Raw genomic sequence first — 19,820 nt, 5'->3', positions numbered from 1 at the left:
GTAAAGGGGTATTTTTAGGGTTCTGGGTCAGTTTTCAGTTTTTGGGTAAAGGGGTATTTTTAGGGTTCAGGGTCAATTTTCAGTTCATGGGTAAAGGGGTATTTTTAGGGTTCAGGGTCAGTTTTCAGTTTTTGGGTAAAGGGGTATTTTTAGGGTTCAGGGTCAGTTTTCAGTTTTTGGGTAAAGGGGTATTTTTAGGGTTCAGGGTCAGTTTTCAGTTCATGGGTAAAGGGGTATTTTTAGGGTTCAGGGTCAGTTTTCAGTTTTTGGGTAAATGGGTATTTTTAGGGTTCAGGGTCAGTTTTCAGTTTTTGGGTAAAGGGGTATTTTTAGGGTTCAGGGTCAGTTTTCAGTTTTTGGGTAAAGGGGTATTTTTAGGGATAAGGGTCAGTTTTCAGTTTTTGGGTAAAGGGGTATTTTTAGGGTTCAGGGTCAGTTTTGGGTTTTTGGGGTACAGGGATATTTTTAGGGTTCAGGGTCAGTTTTGGGTTTTTGGGGTACAGGCGTACAGGGTAAAAACAAAAAAATATTACATTAAATCAAATAAATAACATTAAAAAATAATAATTTACATTAAATTATTAAGTGTTTTATTTATTTTAAATGTATATGTATTAGTTTTAATTTTGTTTTAATATTTTTATTTAATATTTGTAAAATTATATGTATTTTAAAATTATTTTTACATTATTAATAATACATTTAAAAAAACGATATTTTTGATTCCGATATTTTTGTACAACGATATTATTTTTTCGATATTTTTGTACTTACCTTTATGAAGATAGGATTCCGATATTTTTGATGTCGATATTTTTGCTCCGATATTTTTGCATTTTGATATTCTGTCTGTCGATATTATGTCAGACATTCTTTTTTAAGAATATAGCTCTTTGATGACAATTGGAGGTAGTTCTGAAAAGAACTTTTGGTTTTTTCTTTTTTCTAAACAGGAACAAAAACAGGGAATGGAAACTGCTCAACAGGAGCAAAAAAAACAAAAAAAAGTTAGGGGTGGGAAGGGCAGTGATGGTTCTCCAATGCTCGAACCATGAGCTGGACACTTTGCTCCCCATAGGTGAGGAGTTGATTGCAGTATCTGCATCTGAGGACACCATGGTTAAATGCAGGTTGAATCTTTGGCACCTGCTCCTGCGATTGCCCCCTCCCAGAAGAAGTTGCTCCTCCGGTTGATGTAGAGGCCCCATCACTGGGAACCTCTTGTGCCAGAGCCCTGACACTTTCCCGGGCAAAATTCTGGGGGTGCTTCCTCTCCACATGCCGGATCATTGTGAAGTTCCCAAAAGAGTACTTTTTCAAAGGGTTTCCTCATGACAGCTCTTCTTTGCAGATCTTGCACTGCACTTTTGGAGCATTTACCTTTTTTAGTCCAGGTGGGATTATAAAAAAATTCCAAATGAAATGTTCCTTAACTTTTCGTTGAGGAGGCTCTTCATGATGAATTCTGGTTCATCCTCACTGCTGGATTGTCTGGCAGCCATGGTAAAACCAACAAATATCCAGGAGCAAAAAGGCAGGTCTTGCAGTCACAAAAGTGAAAGAAGAAGTGAAGGAAATGGGTGGGGATATCATTCTTTGTAAAAAAAAACTGTTAGCAACCAATGAAAAGTGTTATTTTAAGGTCACATGACCCGACGCGCTTACGCTACGCGCTCCGGAGCACTTCCGGGTGCGCATACGCGGCACAAACCTAGGCGCTTCTGGGGCGCATACGTGGCGCGAACGTAGGCGCTTCCGGCTGCATGTACGCGGCGCGAACATAGGCGCTTCCGAGGGCGCTTACGTTGCGCGCCGAAGTGACGTCATCAAACTTTTACGGAAATGTATAATCATTTTCCTTATTAAAAAAAACTGATTTTATTTGTATGGTACGAAATGTTTTGCATTATTATTAACTTTTCATTCATATTTTTTTTCACGAACGAAAGTAGCGCTCTGGGTGCGCTTTCCAGTGAGCTTACCGGTTAGCTTACCGGAAAGCTTACCGGAGAGCTTACCGGAGAGCTTACCGGAGCGCGCACCCAGAGCGCAAAAGAAAAAAATTATATAAAAAAAAATCAAAAATTAATACTTACACAAAACAGCAAATTGTAAAAAAAAAAAAAAGGTTAGAAACTCGATATAGAAAGGAATTAGCATTTAAAAAACCTTTGAAATTCACTGTAAAAACCATAGGTTTCACACCAGTTATAGTTACCTGGACATTTTACTGACATAAAACCATTGAAATTCCCACGTTATAGTTAGTTGGACTCACTATAACTTGCGCGCCTGCAATGCACTGCTGATGACGTCACATATTACATCACTCATGACATGGTCAGTGACATCACTCATGACATCACTCATGACACCATCCTTGTGACAGAGTGACAGACCTCCTTTCAGTGTAATATAAGCCTTGAAACACATATTCAAAAATAGTATTTAACATTTTCAAAAAAGTGGAGATACCCATACCAGTTACAACAAACAATTCAGTAATTCCACCATCTATATACACATCCATTCATCCACAAACAGTTCTATATAGTCACTCATATATATACTCACTCATCATATGTAGTGATACACCTATACATCCTGTTACACACCGACAGTCATCCAAAAGTTACTCACACACATACTCACACATGCAAATAAACTATTGAACATCCATTTATTTGCATATACAAGTATACACACACTACCACCTTACTTCTAAGAGAAATTACACATACTTACTCTCTTAAACAATCACTTATAGAAACACATACTTAATTAAACAGGAAGTCTTACAATCTCTCACTCTCACATATACTCACTTATATACATCAATACTCACATATATTAGATTAAAACATATGTCTTACTGATAAAAACACAAGTGACACAGTCATTCACTCACTAACACACACATATACACACTCATTCACCCATACAGTCCTGCACGTATGCTGTCTTCAAAACACATACAAACAGTGAGTCAGTCATTGATGCATCTATGTGCTAAGTAATACCCCCACCAAACCATTCAGACACTCATACTGATACTAAAAAAAACATCTAATAACCCCTATACACACACATATAACTACTCACCAACCCATGCAGCCACTTAGACACAAAGTGAAACACTGATACATATATTTAAATATTTAAAATGTATTCGCTAATAAATGTATTCGCTAAGATACATTTAATAAGCCAGTTAACCAGTTAACCAATCAACTTTTTTTTTAAAACATCCATTTACACACTTATTAAAACATGTATTCTTCCATCGACCTTTACATATACATATATAAAACATATTTATTTTTCAGAAAGACACACATTCACTGGATGGTGTCATCAGTGATGTCATGAGTGATGTCACTGACCATGTCATGAGTGATGTAATATGTGACGTCATCAGCAGTGCATTGCAGGCGCGCAAGTTATAGTGAGTCCAACTAACTATAACGTGGGAATTTCAATGGTTTTATATCAGTAAAATTTCCAGGTAACTATAACTGGTGTAAAACCTATGGTTTTTTCAGTGAATTTAATAGGTTTTTTAAATGCTAATTCCTAACTATAACTGGTGTGAAACCTATGGTTTTTTCAGTGACTCTATATATATATGTTCGGACCATGCACTTATAAAAAATATGCTGAATAAATTTTACCTGCGGCTGCGGTAAAACAGAACATTTGGTGTCCGTCTCTCTTTTCCCTGGGAAACTTGGGCGCCGCGAGGATAGCGGCAAAAAGAGTGGTCTTTGGATATATATATATATATATATATATATATATATATATATATATATATATATATATATATATATATATTATATAATATATTATATAGTTAGGATTTTTTTTAATAGGGATTTCTGAAAATTCTATGTTGAATAACTTTGGCGTTGATGGACGGAATTGGCTGAAATTTTCAGGAAAAATGGCACATTTTGTTTCTGAGCGTCCCCTGAAAGTTTGGGGGGGTTCCGTCAAGCGGGGGCCGAGAAAAAAGGGGGGTCCCAAAACGTGTTTTTAACATTGAGTTTTCCATAGGGCGGTTGGACTCACTTTTAGCCCAAACGGCTGAATGGATTTCCACAAAACTTGGCAAAATTGTAGGGACTGGTACCCCGATGTGCCTTTGCTATGTCTCAAGATATATGCTCCAGTGGTTTTTCCGAAAATTAACTTTAAAAAATATATATTGGGCTACATTGGGCTATATATATGTTAGAGCCCAAATGTAGCCCAGTGTAGCCCAATGTAGCCCAATGTAGCCCAAAGATGGCCACCAGAGACAAAAAAAACCAAATGTAGCCTAAATATCAGCCAGATGTAGCCCAACTATAGCCCAATGACAGAATGTCCCAGAGTGTCCTAAAGAACAACTAGAGCGCTAACAGTCTTACTTATGACAAAAGTATGGCACACCTGAAGTCATCTTGATTGGAATAAAGTGTTAACACTTAAAACATTTAATTTGCAAAGGAACAAAATGAGGGGGTTTATTTTGCCATGGAAATTATGATTATTGCTGAAGAAAGAAAAATTAGGGCACATTTTGAGTGACTTCTCAAATCCTCCTATATTTCATTAAAAAAATTCTGATATGCAGTCTCCCAAGATGGCCACCAGAGACAAAAGAGCCCAAATGTAGCCCAAATATCAGCCAGATGTAGCCCAACTATAGCCCAATGACAGAATGTACCAGAGTGTTCTAAAGAACGACTAGAACGCTATATATATATATATATACATATATATATATTCACTGAAAAAACCATAGGTTTTAGGCCATATATAGTTAGTGATTAGCATTTACAAAACCTTAATTTACTCGCACAAAACCATAGAAATAGAAAGCCTGCAAAAGATCAGAAAGAGAATGGAGAAAAAATTTCGACCATACCAGGAAAACCGAATATAAAACTACTCTTCTCACCTACAAAGAAGCAATCAAAGTTGCACAAATCAACCACTTCGAGGAGAAAATTAAATCTTCTCACAACTCAGCACGGGAAACTTATCAAATAGCGAAGAAACTACTCAAAACACCGGATCCCCCCCCCGGTGGAACCTTCAGTCACCCGCTGCAATGAACTTGCAGAATTTTTTAACTCTAAAATTACTAAAATCATTAATTCACTCCCCCCTACCTCCTTGAACGCCCTCAGCGCCCCCCCTGACATCAACCCACCCAGCAATCAGCTGTCAGCTTTCACTTCGCTCACAACTGACACCACTCTCCGCATACTCAGTTCTATTAAAAGTGGCAGCCCCTCCGACCCTGCCCCACTGAACATCCTGAAACTAGTCGGACCCACTATTCTACCTAATCTGACAAAACTTATCAACGACTCACTCTCCCTAGGCATTGTCCCCCCCAGCTGGAAAAGAGCCATGGTGAAAGCATTGCTCAAAAAAACCCACCTTGATCCACTAGAACTCAGCAACTACAGGCCAATTTCCTTACTCCCAGGTGTCAGCAAAATAGCTGAGAAACATGTTAACCAAAATCTCTCCCAGTACCTCGAGTCTAACAAACTACTGGAACCCTCCCAAACGGGATTCAGGCCAGGCCAGAGCACCGAGACCGCAATACTGGCGGTAGTCGAAGAGGCAAGGAAGATCATAGACTCAGTAGGATCAGTGGTAGTGATCCTCCTGGATCTTAGCGCCGCATTCGACACCGTCAACCACTCTATCCTGATCCAAAGACTCAAACACCTTGGAGTCACAGGAACGGCTCTGGCCTGGTTAGAATCCTTCCTCAAAAACCGTCTCTTTCAGGTGACAGAGGGCACCTTTTCGTCCAGACCCACAGCCATCAACTGCGGGGTACCACAGGGCTCGTCTCTGAGCCCAACCCTTTTTAATGTTTATATGTCCCCCCTCGAGAAGGTTGTCGCCCCCTATGGCATCAAACTCCTGACATATGCCGATGACACTCAACTTGTGGTCTCCCTTAACCAGCAAGACCTCTCCATTCCCAACCTGCATACCTGCTTGATCGAAATGACAAAATGGATGAGTAGCTCCCACCTCAAGTTGAACAACGAAAAAACTGAGATCATGTTTTTAGGCAACAAATCTTTATACAGTTCCACCTCCATATGGCCGTCAGCCATGCCCCCCCCCCCCCCCCCACCCCCCCCCTGTGTCTAAACCAGAAATTAAGAGCCTGGGCATCTGGTTAGACGAAGAACTCAACTTCTCAGCCCAAGCACGGAAAACCGCTGGAACCTGTCACGGTCTGCTTAGATCGGCAAGAAAAATTCTACCCTTGCTTCCGACTCAATCCCGCAAACTCCTCATCCACGGCCTTATACTATCTCGTTTAGACTATGGCAACGCCCTATACCTAGGGGACCCCAAAAAAGTTTTAGCAAAACTCCAAACGGCCCAAAACGCGGCAGCCCGCATTCTCACAGGTACCCATCGTCGTTGCTCAGCCAAACCGTCTTTGAAGGCCCTTCATTGGCTCCCCATCCAAGAGAGAATTCAATTCAAAGCTCTCTGCACGACCCACAAGATTATGCACGGCAAGGCCCCTCCCATACTCCAAAATCTCATCTCACCCCACACCACCTCTAGAACTCTCCGCTCTTCTAACTGCAATTTAGCCTCAGTTCCCAGGACCAGAAAAGCCCGCTCAGGCTGCCAAACTTTGGAACTCGCTCCCTCCTAACCTCAGAGCCCAACCTAACCTTCTTTCATTCCGTAGAGCACTTAAAACATGGCTGTTCCCATAAAACATCTCCCACTAGGTTCTTGTCTGTCAGCGCTGGGACGCCTATGGGCAGCCATGCGCTCTACAAGTCTGTAAATAAATAATAAATAAATAAATTCGCATATATAGTTAGATGCAATAACTGTATATCGCGCACCCGCAATCCACTGCTGATGATGTCACATATTACATCATTAATGACATGGTCAGTGACATCACTGATGACATCACTGATGACATCTCAAATGACATCACTGATGACATCACTGATGACATCTCAAATGTCATCACTGATGATATCACTGATAACATCTCATTTGACATTACTGATCACATCACTGATGACATCATTCATGTGATAATACGATGAACCTCTTCAGACTCTAATATAACCTTAGATACACTCAGTGTAAACCGACACTCACAGATTGTCACTCATCCATGGAGTACTCATACATCTAGTCAGTCATGAAAAGAATCAGTCACTCCTCCATTTCCTCAACTATACAGTTATACACACCTTATTTATTCAAACATATACTAACACATATTTACTCTCTTATACAATTCCTGATACAAGTTTTCAATGATCCATTCAGCCACTCACACATTCACTGGCTCTTATACACAGTAATTTATATATGTGAACTCTCACATGTACTGTGTTTTACATATTTACTTACTTTGACATGTAGCACTGAGATATCCATTCACTCACTAATACACTCGTACACAGTCAACCACCCATACAGCTGTTTCAACATGCAGTTTTGAACCCATAGATCGAGTGAATCAACTGTTCACACATGTATACACAGAGTCACACACCTCCCAGCCACCCCCACACACACACTTACTCTCCCATAGAAATACTTAGGCAACCAATCAATAACCCATATAGTTACTCATATAGCTACTGATTAACACATGCAGCACTTCATAGAACAACAGATATAATGATGCACAAATTAAGACAGTTTAGTCACTAACCCATGCACTCAGTGAGACACATTTAATCATTTACTCATACAGTCAGTCATGCACCTACTAAATCCTTCATCCAGACACTTATACATCCACTCATTCTTCAATATGTAAGACATATTTTAACTTTACAGAAACATACAGTCACTGGATGATGTCATCAGTGATGTCATCGGTGATGTCACTGACCATGTCATTAATGATGTAATATGTGACATCATCAGAAGTGGATTGCGGGTGCGCGATATATAGTTCTTGCATCTAACTATATATGCGAATTTCTATGGTTTTGTGCGAGTAAATTAAGGTTTTGTAAATGCTAATCACTAACTATATATGGCCTAAAACCTATGGTTTTTTCAGTGAATTTCAATGGTTTTTTAATAGCAAATATCAAAAGCTGTCAAATGTGAAGTACGTGATAGGTAAAAACATTTTCGTATTTATGCACGCTGATGTACTTTGAACGCTGCCCCCCCTCCCCCCCTCTTTTCTCTTAGCAGTACTCCCTCTTTGCAGATAGTGAAGGGTAGTTAACGCAGGCCTATGCCCCCGTTCTAATCCGTCGTGTCTGCTTCTCTCTCCATTTGATTGATTGTTATCCAAGCATTTACTGTTTTAGAATTGGTTCTCTTTGGTTCATTCTCTATTTACAAACAAGCACAGAGTCGCAATACTCTGTTTAGTCTTTGCAGATAGTGAAAAATCGTTTTAAAAAACAAAAGGAATCGAGCAAAGTCAGTAGCCCACTAATGGGATCTCTTTTTGACCTAGCTAAAATAGAAACATTAAGAACAACCCCTCATGAGAAATACAAAACTAGTGAGATGAACTGAGCTCCACACGATGATGGCTGCAATACAGCTCGGCTCCGCCACCCACCCCACCCAAAATAACGACAAACCCTATGCAAATATTATAAATATATACAACACACCAGCAAAGTAACAGGGTAAAACATTTTATTAAATAACTATTTACATAACTATTTTATACTTTTAGTTGCCCGATCCGGCTAGCTCAATCGATCGAGCATGAAACTCATAAACTCTGATAGCAAGCTTTGCTGCTGATGCTATGCAGACAAAAACTGGTTTTCAGTTTGTACATTCATCAAGATTTTTCCATCCAAGGCTGGTTGAGAGTTTGTAGAACGATGGCTTCAGATTTTCAACATACGATGTGGTGGCGCAGACTGGGAGGGGGCGCTTGGCTCCTGCCCCCTCCCCAAGTCGTGTTGCCCTGGTGTGGCCTAAGATCGCCCCCGACATAGGCGGCCGGCTCCCGGGGTCCGGCGGAACTTTTTGCCTTTTGATGACTCTTCCATTCTGGACCTTGTCCCACAATCCGTTTGACCTGAAGACACGCTGTAGTGGGGCGCCCCGTTACCGTTTCAGTTACCATTCTGCCCGCTTTTGCTACACTGTGCCTCTTCCGCCATTCAGCTGTTTACCGCCCGCTCTTGCGACTACAGTGTCTCGCTCACCATGTAGTTGAGTTGCTCCCGCTCTTGCATTGCAGTGATAGGCGGCTGCCACAAGACTCTCAAAATGGCGGCCGGCTCTTCAGATTTGGGCGTGATCCACTAAAATGGCCCTGGGACACCTTGGAACTCGGACGCTTGTCTGCTAGGACTTGGGCCCCATTCTCGAAAGCGTCCCCTGAGCCTTGAAGATTCTACAAAAGTCTTGGGGGCCCCCGACTCCCGCAGGCTTCTGGTGGGGAGCGGCTGCCATGATTGCTCGTGGAATGGCCACGACTGAGCTACGATATGGTGGTGCTCTCATGCTGACGCCAGCTTCAGTCTGAAACATCCAGAAACACTGTAGACTACCAATTCGATCAGTTCCGGTAGCGCCCCAACGTGACCCGGTAGGGAAGAACTTGCCCTCCCCTCTTTGACTGATGGTACTTGTTGCCTGTCCCTTCTGTTGTCATTTAACAGAACTTTTTAGACTACTGAAAGGGGTTGTGTTCCGACCGCTGGTTGGTGGAGACATTTTGACTATATTCTGGACCTACGTTGTCGCGTAATGCGTTATATGACACGTCGCGTTAGCGCACCCGGAAGTGCTCCGGTGTGCGAAGCGCAGCTTCCCGGAAGCGATCCGGGGCGCGGCGCGTAACGTAAGCATAACAGGTCATGTGACTTGTTTATAAAACTTTTCATTGGTTCATTTTACTTTTGTTATTCTAATGATGAAAGGCTTGGTCATATGACCTAAAAATTACGCTTTTTATTGCTTTCGAACATTATTTTTTCTTAAATATATATGTTATAATGTTCCGGAAAATTTACAACTGTCCTGCAAGTAAAATATATTCCTTTTTCTAGCAAAAGGGCGTTTCTTCGTCCCATGACGGAGCCGTTGAGCAAAAGATGCTCGGCCTGCTGTCTGAGTCGCCGATACGCCTGAATATCAGATTCTTATCGATCACTTTATGTTGCAGGAGTAGAAAACACAACAGCCCTTGACCATTTATCTTTACTGCGTTCCTGCGTATTATACCTTTTATCCGTCATGTAATTGGACTGCTTTATTTCACTTGCCTTTTACTGATTCGAAAACAGTGACTAAAATTAAAAACTTTACCAATGTAAATACTACTACCATGTTTTGTTTTAAAAACCTTTATTGTGAAAATGTCAGTATACAAATACGGGCCTATAACCACGTGGGCCAGCCACGGAGCAAACTGGAAACGTATATGATGAGGAAACATTTACACTGTAGAGGAACGTAACGAGCGGGCCATTAGGTTGCAAGAACTAAGGTGTCTAACAGTTGCGGAATTGGTGGACGTACATTTTGTAATTAAAATACAACAGGGCCACTAACAATAAAAATTTCTAGATATACATTTGCGGGCAAGTACCATGGGTAACGTTAATTCGAACTTACAATAGTTCAGTAATCAATAACACATCAGAACTTAATATCAATAAGGATGTCAAAATATTCAATCAATTCTCGTCCCCGCCCGCCATGTGCTTCAAAACTGCATACGTATCTCGTGATATCAAGGTTGTTCAACCAGTACACAACAAGGAGTTACGAGTCCCATTTATACCGGTGCCATTTTGGGCGAGGCCGGGCAGGTCCAGGATATAGTCAAAATGTCTCCACCAACCAGCGGTCGGACCAGAACCCCTTTCGGCAGTCAAAAAAGGTTCAGTTAAATGACAACAGAAGAGATGGGCAACAAGAACCAACAGTCAAAAGAGGGGAGGGCAAGATCTGAAGCCATTGTTCTACAAACTCTCAAGCAGACTTGGATGGAAAAATCCTGAAGAATGTACAAACTGAAAACCATTTTTTGTCTGTATAGCATCACCAGCAACGCTTGAGTCAGCTTTGTGTGAAGCCGCCATTTTGATTCAATCAATAGCGTCCCCCTGCACACATTCAGGGACCTGGTCGTGTCTTCAGGTCAAACGGATTGTGGGACAAGATGCAGAAAGGAAAAGGAAAAAAGTTCCGCCGGACCATGGGAGCCGGCCGCCTATGTCATGGGCGATCTTTGGCCACACCAGGGCAATAGTGAAGCTGCAGCAGGTGCAAATAAGCTTCAGACAGTGTTACAAGCACTGCTCAGAACTGTCAACTATGGCACCCAACATCCAGGACTTGCCATCCGGATCTTGGCTCTCAACTATGGCACCCAACATCCAGGACTTGCCATCCGGATCTTGACGCCTTGTGCTGGTTCCGACCTATTCACACATCAGTCCGCTACTGACACCACCTCATAAGCCAACGGGGCAACCCACGCCGACTTTCGGCGCAGCATTGTAGGATGACCACACCAGTGCGGCAACTTGCTGGACACCACCTCGGTGCCATCCAGATCTCGGCGCGTTGTGCTGCCTTCGGTCTACTGTAGCCGCAAGTGCGGACGCAACTCAGCTGGATAGCGAGTGAAACACCAAGGGGCGCCCCACTACAGCCGAGGAGCCTCCATCTTGGGGGCCACGCACAGCATCACATTGCTTTCTCAAACAGCCTCCACTGACTGACGCAACCTCACAGGTCAACGGGGCGCCCCACGCCGACTTTCGGCGCAGCATTGTAGGATGGCCACACCAGTGCAGCAACTTGCTGAACACCACCTCGGTGCCATCCGGATCTTGGCGCGTTGTGCTGCCTTCGGCCTATTCGCACATCGGTCCGCTGCTGACACTGCCTCACGTGCCAACGGATTTTCTACGCTTTTTATACCAGCGCGTAACGTAAGTATAACAGGTCATGTGACTTGTTTATAAAACTTTTCATTGGTTCATTTTACTTTTGGTTTCCTAATGATAGAAGGCTTGATCATATGACCTAAAAATAACACTTTTCATTGGATTAAAACATTTTTTTTTTCCCAAACGATGAAAGCCCCACCTTGTTTCTGGATGTTTCAGACTGAAGCTGGCATCAGCATGAGAGCACCACCATCTCGTGGCTCCGTCGTGGTCATTCCGCGAGCAATCATGGCAGCCGCTCCCCACCGGAAGCCTGCAGGAGTCGGGGGCCCTCTAGACTTTTGTAAAATCTTCAAGGCTCAGGGGACATCTGAGTTCCAAGGTGTCCCTGGGCCATTTTAGTGGACCAGGCCCAAATCCGAAGAGCCGTCCGCCATTTTAAGAGTCCTGTAGCAGCCGCCTATCGCTGCACCGCAAGAGTGGACGCAACTCAACTACATGGTGAGCGAGACGCTGTAGCCGCAAGAGCGGGCGATAACCAGCTGAATGGAGGATGAGGCACAGTGTAGCAAAAACGGGCAGAATGGCAACTGAAACGGTAAAGGGGCGCCCCAGTACAGCAGACGAGCCTCCACCTGGGGAGGCCCGTTCACGCCGCCTCCCCCCCCCCCCCCCCCCCCGGGGCGCCCCACGCCGTTTTTCCGAGCAGCATTGTAGGATGCCAAAACCAGTGCGGCAACTTACTGGACATCACCTGGTTGCCATCCACATCTCGAATTCTGCTGCCTTGGGACTATTCGCACAAAAAACAGCTACTGACCATTGTTGCTTCTTTTTAAAAAAAATGTTTAAATGTATTTACTGTTTTTGTTCCGTTGTATATATTTATAAGTTATTAAAGTGTTATAATCCTACAACTTTGTTGGAGTGCTATATATTTTTAATGTGACACATAATTGTGAAGACTTTGATGTACAAAAAGGCATCCCTGGAATCTTCCGCTTCAGGCTCGGACCCACACACCCTCACAGTGAGAATCCCCTCCCCAAGCACAATACAGGATGGTTATCAGATAGTAGGAACGCGTGTGGTGTGACGGATCTCATCGGCTGGGGGCCTTGATCTACTGTAACTCCTTTGAAGAGGGGTGATTCTCTACAGCTGGGGCCATAAACTACACCTGCAGGACTAGGTGATAGCCTGGGACCGGCCTGGACAATCGGACACAGAGGAAGAGGAGTGTCACAGGGTGCGGTAGTGAATAGGGTGAAAGGGTGGTGTCGGGCGGGCACAGGGTGTGATTCTCAGAGAAGAACAGCGCAGATGGGAGGAGGTTTCTGGGCCATGCATGAGAGAGAGAGCGGGGGTGACCAGTGCGTGGGGGAGATGCTTGCGAGGGAGGGAAGCCATGCTGAGGATCAGCGGCGTGCAGAGAGTGGGTCTGGTCAAGGCATCTAAAATGGCTGCCGTGCTCAACAAAAGTGTGGCATTGCAAAAAAGGCAAGATGGCGCAGACAATGTTTATCAATAAGGATTAATTTATAACAATTATTGTTACCAAAATATTTAATCGCAGTGTCAAAATAGCGGTCAACAGTTCCTGATTTCCATCAAATCGAACGTTAACAGACGTCACGCAGCAAAAAAAAAAAAACGCTCACGAACAGCGCAGATGGGAGGAGGTTTCTGGCCCATGCATGAGAGAGAGAGCGGGGGTGCACGCAGCAAAAAAAAAAAAACGCTCACGAACAGCGCAGATGGGAGGAGGTTTCTGGCCCATGCATGAGAGAGCGAGAGCGGGGGTGACCAGTGCGTGAGGGAGATGCTTGCGAGGGTGGGGAGCCATGCTGAGGATCGGCGGCGTGCAGAGAGTAGGTCTGGTCAAGGCATCTAAAATGGCTGCCGTGCTCAACAAAAGTGTGGCATTGCAAAAAAGGCAAGATGGCGCAAACAATGTTTATCAATAAACAATTATTTTTAACAAAATATTAACTCGCAGTGACAAAATGGCGGTCAACAGTTCCTGATTTCCATCGAATCGAACGTTAACAGACGTCACGCAGCAAAAAAAAAAAAAAAAAGCTCACGCACAGCCGCTGGAAGACATGTATCAACATATATGAGCCTCCTCAGCCACCCTCAGAAAACATAAGGGGTCAGGATACGTCTCCCGTACCCCCTTATACCTAGTAATTTAATTAAATCGAAACACAAAATGGCGAATTCCCGTTTCGCTACCAGTTTGCGGCCCGGTTCACGAACCGAGAAGTGCTTCTACTGCGAAAAATCAAATTTTAATTATTTGCCCCACGGGACCCTTTAATAACCCCAACATCATTCCTAGGGGGTCAAGAGGAGTCTACCTTGCCCCCTTTCAATAAATTCCCCCTTCGTTTTTCTCCTCCTCTTGTCTCTCGATCCTACCGAGAGACAAGATGGCAGCCGCACCGGACTGTTTAGAATGTTGACAGACACCGGAGAGCCAATCAGCTTTGCTACGCAAAGCTCCGTAACGCGAAAAGTACGCGATCTGGTGCGCTATCTAGGACGCTGTCACAGATATATCTGTTTTTTTAAACATTAATTTCTCAAAATCCACTGGAGCACATATATTGAGACCCAGCAAAGGCACATCAGGCTAACAGTCCCTACAATTTTGCCAAGTTTCGTGTAAATCCATTCAGCCGTCGAGCTAAAAGTGAGGCCAAAGGCCCTATGGAAAAATGAATGGGAAAAACGCGTTTTGGGACCCCCCTTTTTTCTCGGCCCCCCCTTGACGGAACCCCCCCAAATTTTCAGGGGCTGCTCAGAAACAAAATGTGCCATTTTCCTGAAAATTTGAGCCGATTCCGTCCACAAACGCCAAAGTTATTAGACATAGAATTTTCAAAAGTTCCATAGAGAAAAAATCCTAACTATATATACCTACTGGCGACCGCCAGTAGGTAATATATATATATATATATATATATATATATATATATATATATATATTCACAGAAAAAACCATAGGTTATAGTGGATATATAGTTAGGAATTTGCATTTACAAAACCTTGAAAATTCAATGAAAAAACCATAGGTTATAGGCCATATATAGTTAGGAATTAGCATTTACAAAACCTTATTTTACTCGCATAAAACCATTGAAATTCCATATATAGTTAGCTAACTATAAGCGCTAACTATATATCGCGCACCCGCAATCCACTGCTGATGATGTCACATATTACATCATTCATGACATGGTCAGTGACATCACTGATGACATCACTGATCAAAACAACCAGTGATTGTATGTGTCTGTAAAGTTTAAATATGTTTCACATATTGAAGAATGAGTGGATGTATAAGTGTCTGGATGAAGAATTTAGTAGGTGCATGACTGACTGTATGAGTGAGTGATTAAATGTGTCTCACTGAGTACATGGGTTAGTGACTAAACTGTCTTAATTCGTGCATCAGTATGTTTGATGTTGTGTAAGCTGCTGCATGTGTTGATCAGTAGCTATAAGAGTGGCCATTTGGGTTATTGATTGGTTGCCCAAATATTTGAATGGGAGGCTGAGTGTGTGTGTGGGTGGCTGGGAGGTGCGTGACTCTGTGCATAGATGTGTAAGCAGTTGATTCACTAGGAGTATGAGTTCAAGAGTGCATGTGGAAACAGCTATATGGGCGGTTGACTGTGCATGGGTGTGTTGGTGAGTGAATGGATTTCTCATTGCTACATGTGCAAGTAAGTACGTATGTAAAACACAATACATGTGAGAGTTGAGATATATAAATAACTGAACATAAGAGCCAGTGAATGTGTGAGTGGCTGTATCGATCACTGTGAGCTTGTATCAGGGATTATATAAGAGAGTAAATATGTGTTATTATATGTTTGAATAAGTAAGATGTGTATAACTGTATAGTTGAGGAAATGGAGGTGTGATTGATTCTTTGCATGACTGACTAGGTGTGTGAGTAACTCCATGGATGAGTGACAGTCTGTGAGTGTCTGTTTATACTGAGTGTATGTAAGGTTATATTAGAGTCTGAAGAGGTTCATTGTATTATCACATGAGTGATGTGATCAGTGATGACAAATGAGATGTCATCAGTGATGTCATCAGTGATGTCATCAGTGATGTCATTTGAGATGTCATCATTGATATCATTTGAGTTGTCATCAGTGATGTCATTTGAGATGTCATCAGTGATGTCATCAGTGATGTCACTGACCATGTCATGAATGATGTAATATGTGACATCATCAGCAGTGGATTGCGGGTGCGCGATATATAGTTAGCGCTTATAGTTAGCTAACTATATATGGAATTTCAATGGTTTTATGCGAGTAAAATAAGGTTTTGTAAATGCTAATTCCTAACTATATATGGCCTATAACCTATGGTTTTTTCATTGAATTTTCAAGGTTTTGTAAATGCAAATTCCTAACTATATATCCACTATAACCTATGGTTTTTTCTGTGAATTTCATTGGTTTTTTAATAGCAAATATGAAAAGCTTTAAAATGTCAAGTACGTGATAGATAAAAACATTTTCGTATTTATGCACGCTGATGTGCTTTGAACGCTGCCCCCCCCCTCCCCTCTTTTGCCTTAGTAGTACTCTCTCTTTGCAGATACTGAAGGGTAGTTAACGCAGGCCTTTACCCCCGTTGTAATCCGTCGTGCCTCCTTGTCTCTCCATTTGATTGATTGTTGTCCAAGCATTTACTGTTTTAGAATTGGTTCTCTTTGGATCATTCTCTATTTACAAACAAGCACAAAGTCGCAATACTCTGTTTAGTCTTTGCAGATAGTGAAAAATCGTGTAAAAAAATAAAAGTAATCGAGCAAAATCAGTAGGCCACTAATTGGATCTCTTTTTGACCTCGCTAAAATAGAAATATTAGGAACAAGCCTTCTTGAGAAATACGAAAATAGTGAGATGAACTGAGCTCCACACCATGAGGGCTGCAAGACAGCTCGGCTCCATCACCCATCCCGCACAAAATAATGACAAACCCTATGCAAATATTAAAAATATAGACAACACACCAGCAAAGAAACAGGGTAAAACATTTTATTAAAAAACTATTTACATAACGTTGGTTTATAAGATGATGTCAGTAGTGGACCGATGTGTGAATAGATCGAAAACAGCACAAGGCTCCAAGATCCGGATAGCAAGCTCCTGGATGTTGGGTGCCATAGTTTAGAGTTCTGAATTTCAGCCTTTTTCAATGCCTGTGCTTTGTTGAAGCAAAATGGCGGCTTGACACAAAGCTGACTCAAGCGTTGTTACTGATGCTATGCAGACCAAAACTGGTTTTCAGTTTGTACATTTTTCTAGATTTTTCAATCCAAGTTTGGTTGACTTTGTAGAACGATGGCTTCAGATTTTCAACATACGGTGTGGTGGCGCTGACTGGGAGGGGGCGCTTCGCTCCTGCCCCCTCCCCAAGTAAGATTTTCATACGTGAAAGTACGTTAATGGTTTTGGTCCCTGAGATGCTTCGATGTCACTACCATTCTCAAATAGCATAAGTTCTGGATGTTGGGTGCCATAGTTAAGAGTTCTGAGCAGCGCTTGTAACACTGTCTGAAGCTTATTTCCACCTACTGCAGCTTCACTATTCTCAAAGTAAGTGAGTGTCGTTTGTGGACCTGACTGCATTAGAAAACAATGTGATATGTTACCTTCCTAAACAGCTTGACGGAGGCCCCTGAGGGGCGGTGTGATGGCCATGGACTCGGAGAAGACGCTTGGCTCCGACACCCTCCCCAAGTCTTATAGCACTGGTGTAGCCTGAGATCGCCCCCGACATAGGCGGCCGGCTCCCGGGGTCCGGCGGAACTTTTTGCCTTTTGATGACTCTTCAATTCTGGACCTTGTCCCACAATCCGTTTGACCTGAAGACAAGCTGTAGTGGGGCGCCCCTTTATCGTTTTAGTTGCCATTCCGCCCGCTTTTGCTACACTGTGCCTCTTCCGCCATTCAGCTGTTTTCCGCCCGCTCTTGCGACTACAGCGTCTCGCTCACCATGTAGTTGAGATGCGCCCGCTCTTGCGGTGCAGCGATAGGCGGCTGCCACAGGACTCTCAAAATGGCGGCCGGCTCTTCGGTTTTGGGCCTGGTCCACTAAAATGGCCCTGGGACACCTTGGAACTCGGACGCTTGTCTGCTAGGGCTTGGGTCCCATTCTCGAAAAGCGTCCCCTCAGCCGTGAAGATTCTACAAAAGTCTTGGGGGCCTCCGACTCCCGCAGGCTTCTGGTGGGGAGCGGCTGCCATGATTGCTCGTGGAATGGCCACGACGGAGCTACGAGATGGTAGTGGTCTCATGCTGACGCCAGCTTTAGTCTGAAACATCCAGAAACACTGTAGACTACCAATTCGATCAGTTCCGGTAGCGCCCCAACATGACCCGGAAGAGAAGAACTTGCCCTCCCCTCTTTGACTGATGGTTCTTGTTGCCTGTCCCCTCTGTTGTCATTTAACAGAACTTTTTGGACTGCTGAAAGGGGTTGTGTTCTGAACGCTGGTTGGTGGAGACATTTAGACTATATTCTTGACCTACGTTGTCGCGTAATGCGTTTTATGACAAGCCGCGTTAGCGCACCCGGAAGTGATCCGAGGCGCGGCGCGCAGCGCGTAACGTAAGCATAACAGGTCATGTGACTTGTTAATAAAACTTTTCATTGGTTCATTTTACTTTTGTTAATTTAATGATGAAAAGCTTGGTCATATGACCTAAAAATTACGCTTTTTATTATTTTCGAACAATATTTTTTTTTCAAACATATGTTATAATATTCCAGGCTAATGTACTTTCCCGGAAAATTTACAACTGTCTTGCAAGTAAAATATATTCCTTTTTCGAGAAAAAGGGCGTTTCTTCCTTCCATGACGGAGCCGTTGAGTAAAAGAGATTCGGCCTGCTGTCTTAGTCGCCGATACGCCTGATTATCAGATTCTTATCGATCACTTTATGTTGCAGACATGAAAAACACAACTGCCCTTGACCATTTATCTTTACTGCGTTCCTACATATTATACCTTTTATCCGTCATGTAATTGGACTGCTTTATTTCACTTGCCTTTTACTGATTCGAAAACAGTCACTAAAAGTAAAAACTTTACAAATGAAAATACTACTACCGTGTTTTGTTTTAAAAACCTTTATTGTGAAAATGTCAGTATACAAATACGGGCCTATAACCACGTGGGCCGGCCACGGAGCAAACTGAAATCGTATATGATGAGGAGACATTTACACTGTAGAAGAACGTAACGAGCGGGCCATTAGGTGACAAGAACAAAGGTGTCTAACAGTTGCGGAATCGGTGGACGTACATTTTGTAATTAAAATACGACAGGGCCACTTACAATAACATTTTCTAGATATACATTTGCGGGCAAAGAGTTACGAGTCCCATTTATACCGGCGCCATTTTGGGCGAGGCCGGGCAGGTCCAAGATATAGTCAAAATGTCTCCACCAACCATCGGCCAGACCAGAACCCCTTTCGGCCCTTTATGCTACAAGATGGTGTCTTCCATTCAGAAAATATTGGTGGCAGCATTTTGAAAGGAAACAGAAACAGCCGTTCTCCTAGTGAGTTTCACATTGTTACATTTAGGAAGAATGTTGAAGAGTAGTATGTGGAAAATCTGAAGCCATTTTTCTACAAACTCTCAATCAGACTTGGATGGAAAAAAAAAACCTGAAGAATGTACAAACTGAAAACCAATTTTTGTCTGTATAGCACCAACAGTAACGCTTGAGTCAGCTTTGTGTCAAGCCGCCATTTTCATTCAATCAATAGCGTCCCCCTGCACACATTCAGGGACCTGGTCGTGTCTTCAGATGAAACGCATTGTAGGAAAAGAAGCAGAAAGGAAAAGGAAAAAAGTTCCGCCGGA

This window comes from Lissotriton vulgaris, chromosome 3_1, assembly GCF_964263255.1.
Source record: "Lissotriton vulgaris chromosome 3_1, aLisVul1.2, whole genome shotgun sequence".
Lineage (NCBI taxonomy): Eukaryota > Metazoa > Chordata > Amphibia > Caudata > Salamandridae > Lissotriton > Lissotriton vulgaris.
Note: the sequence above shows the minus strand (reverse complement) of the source record.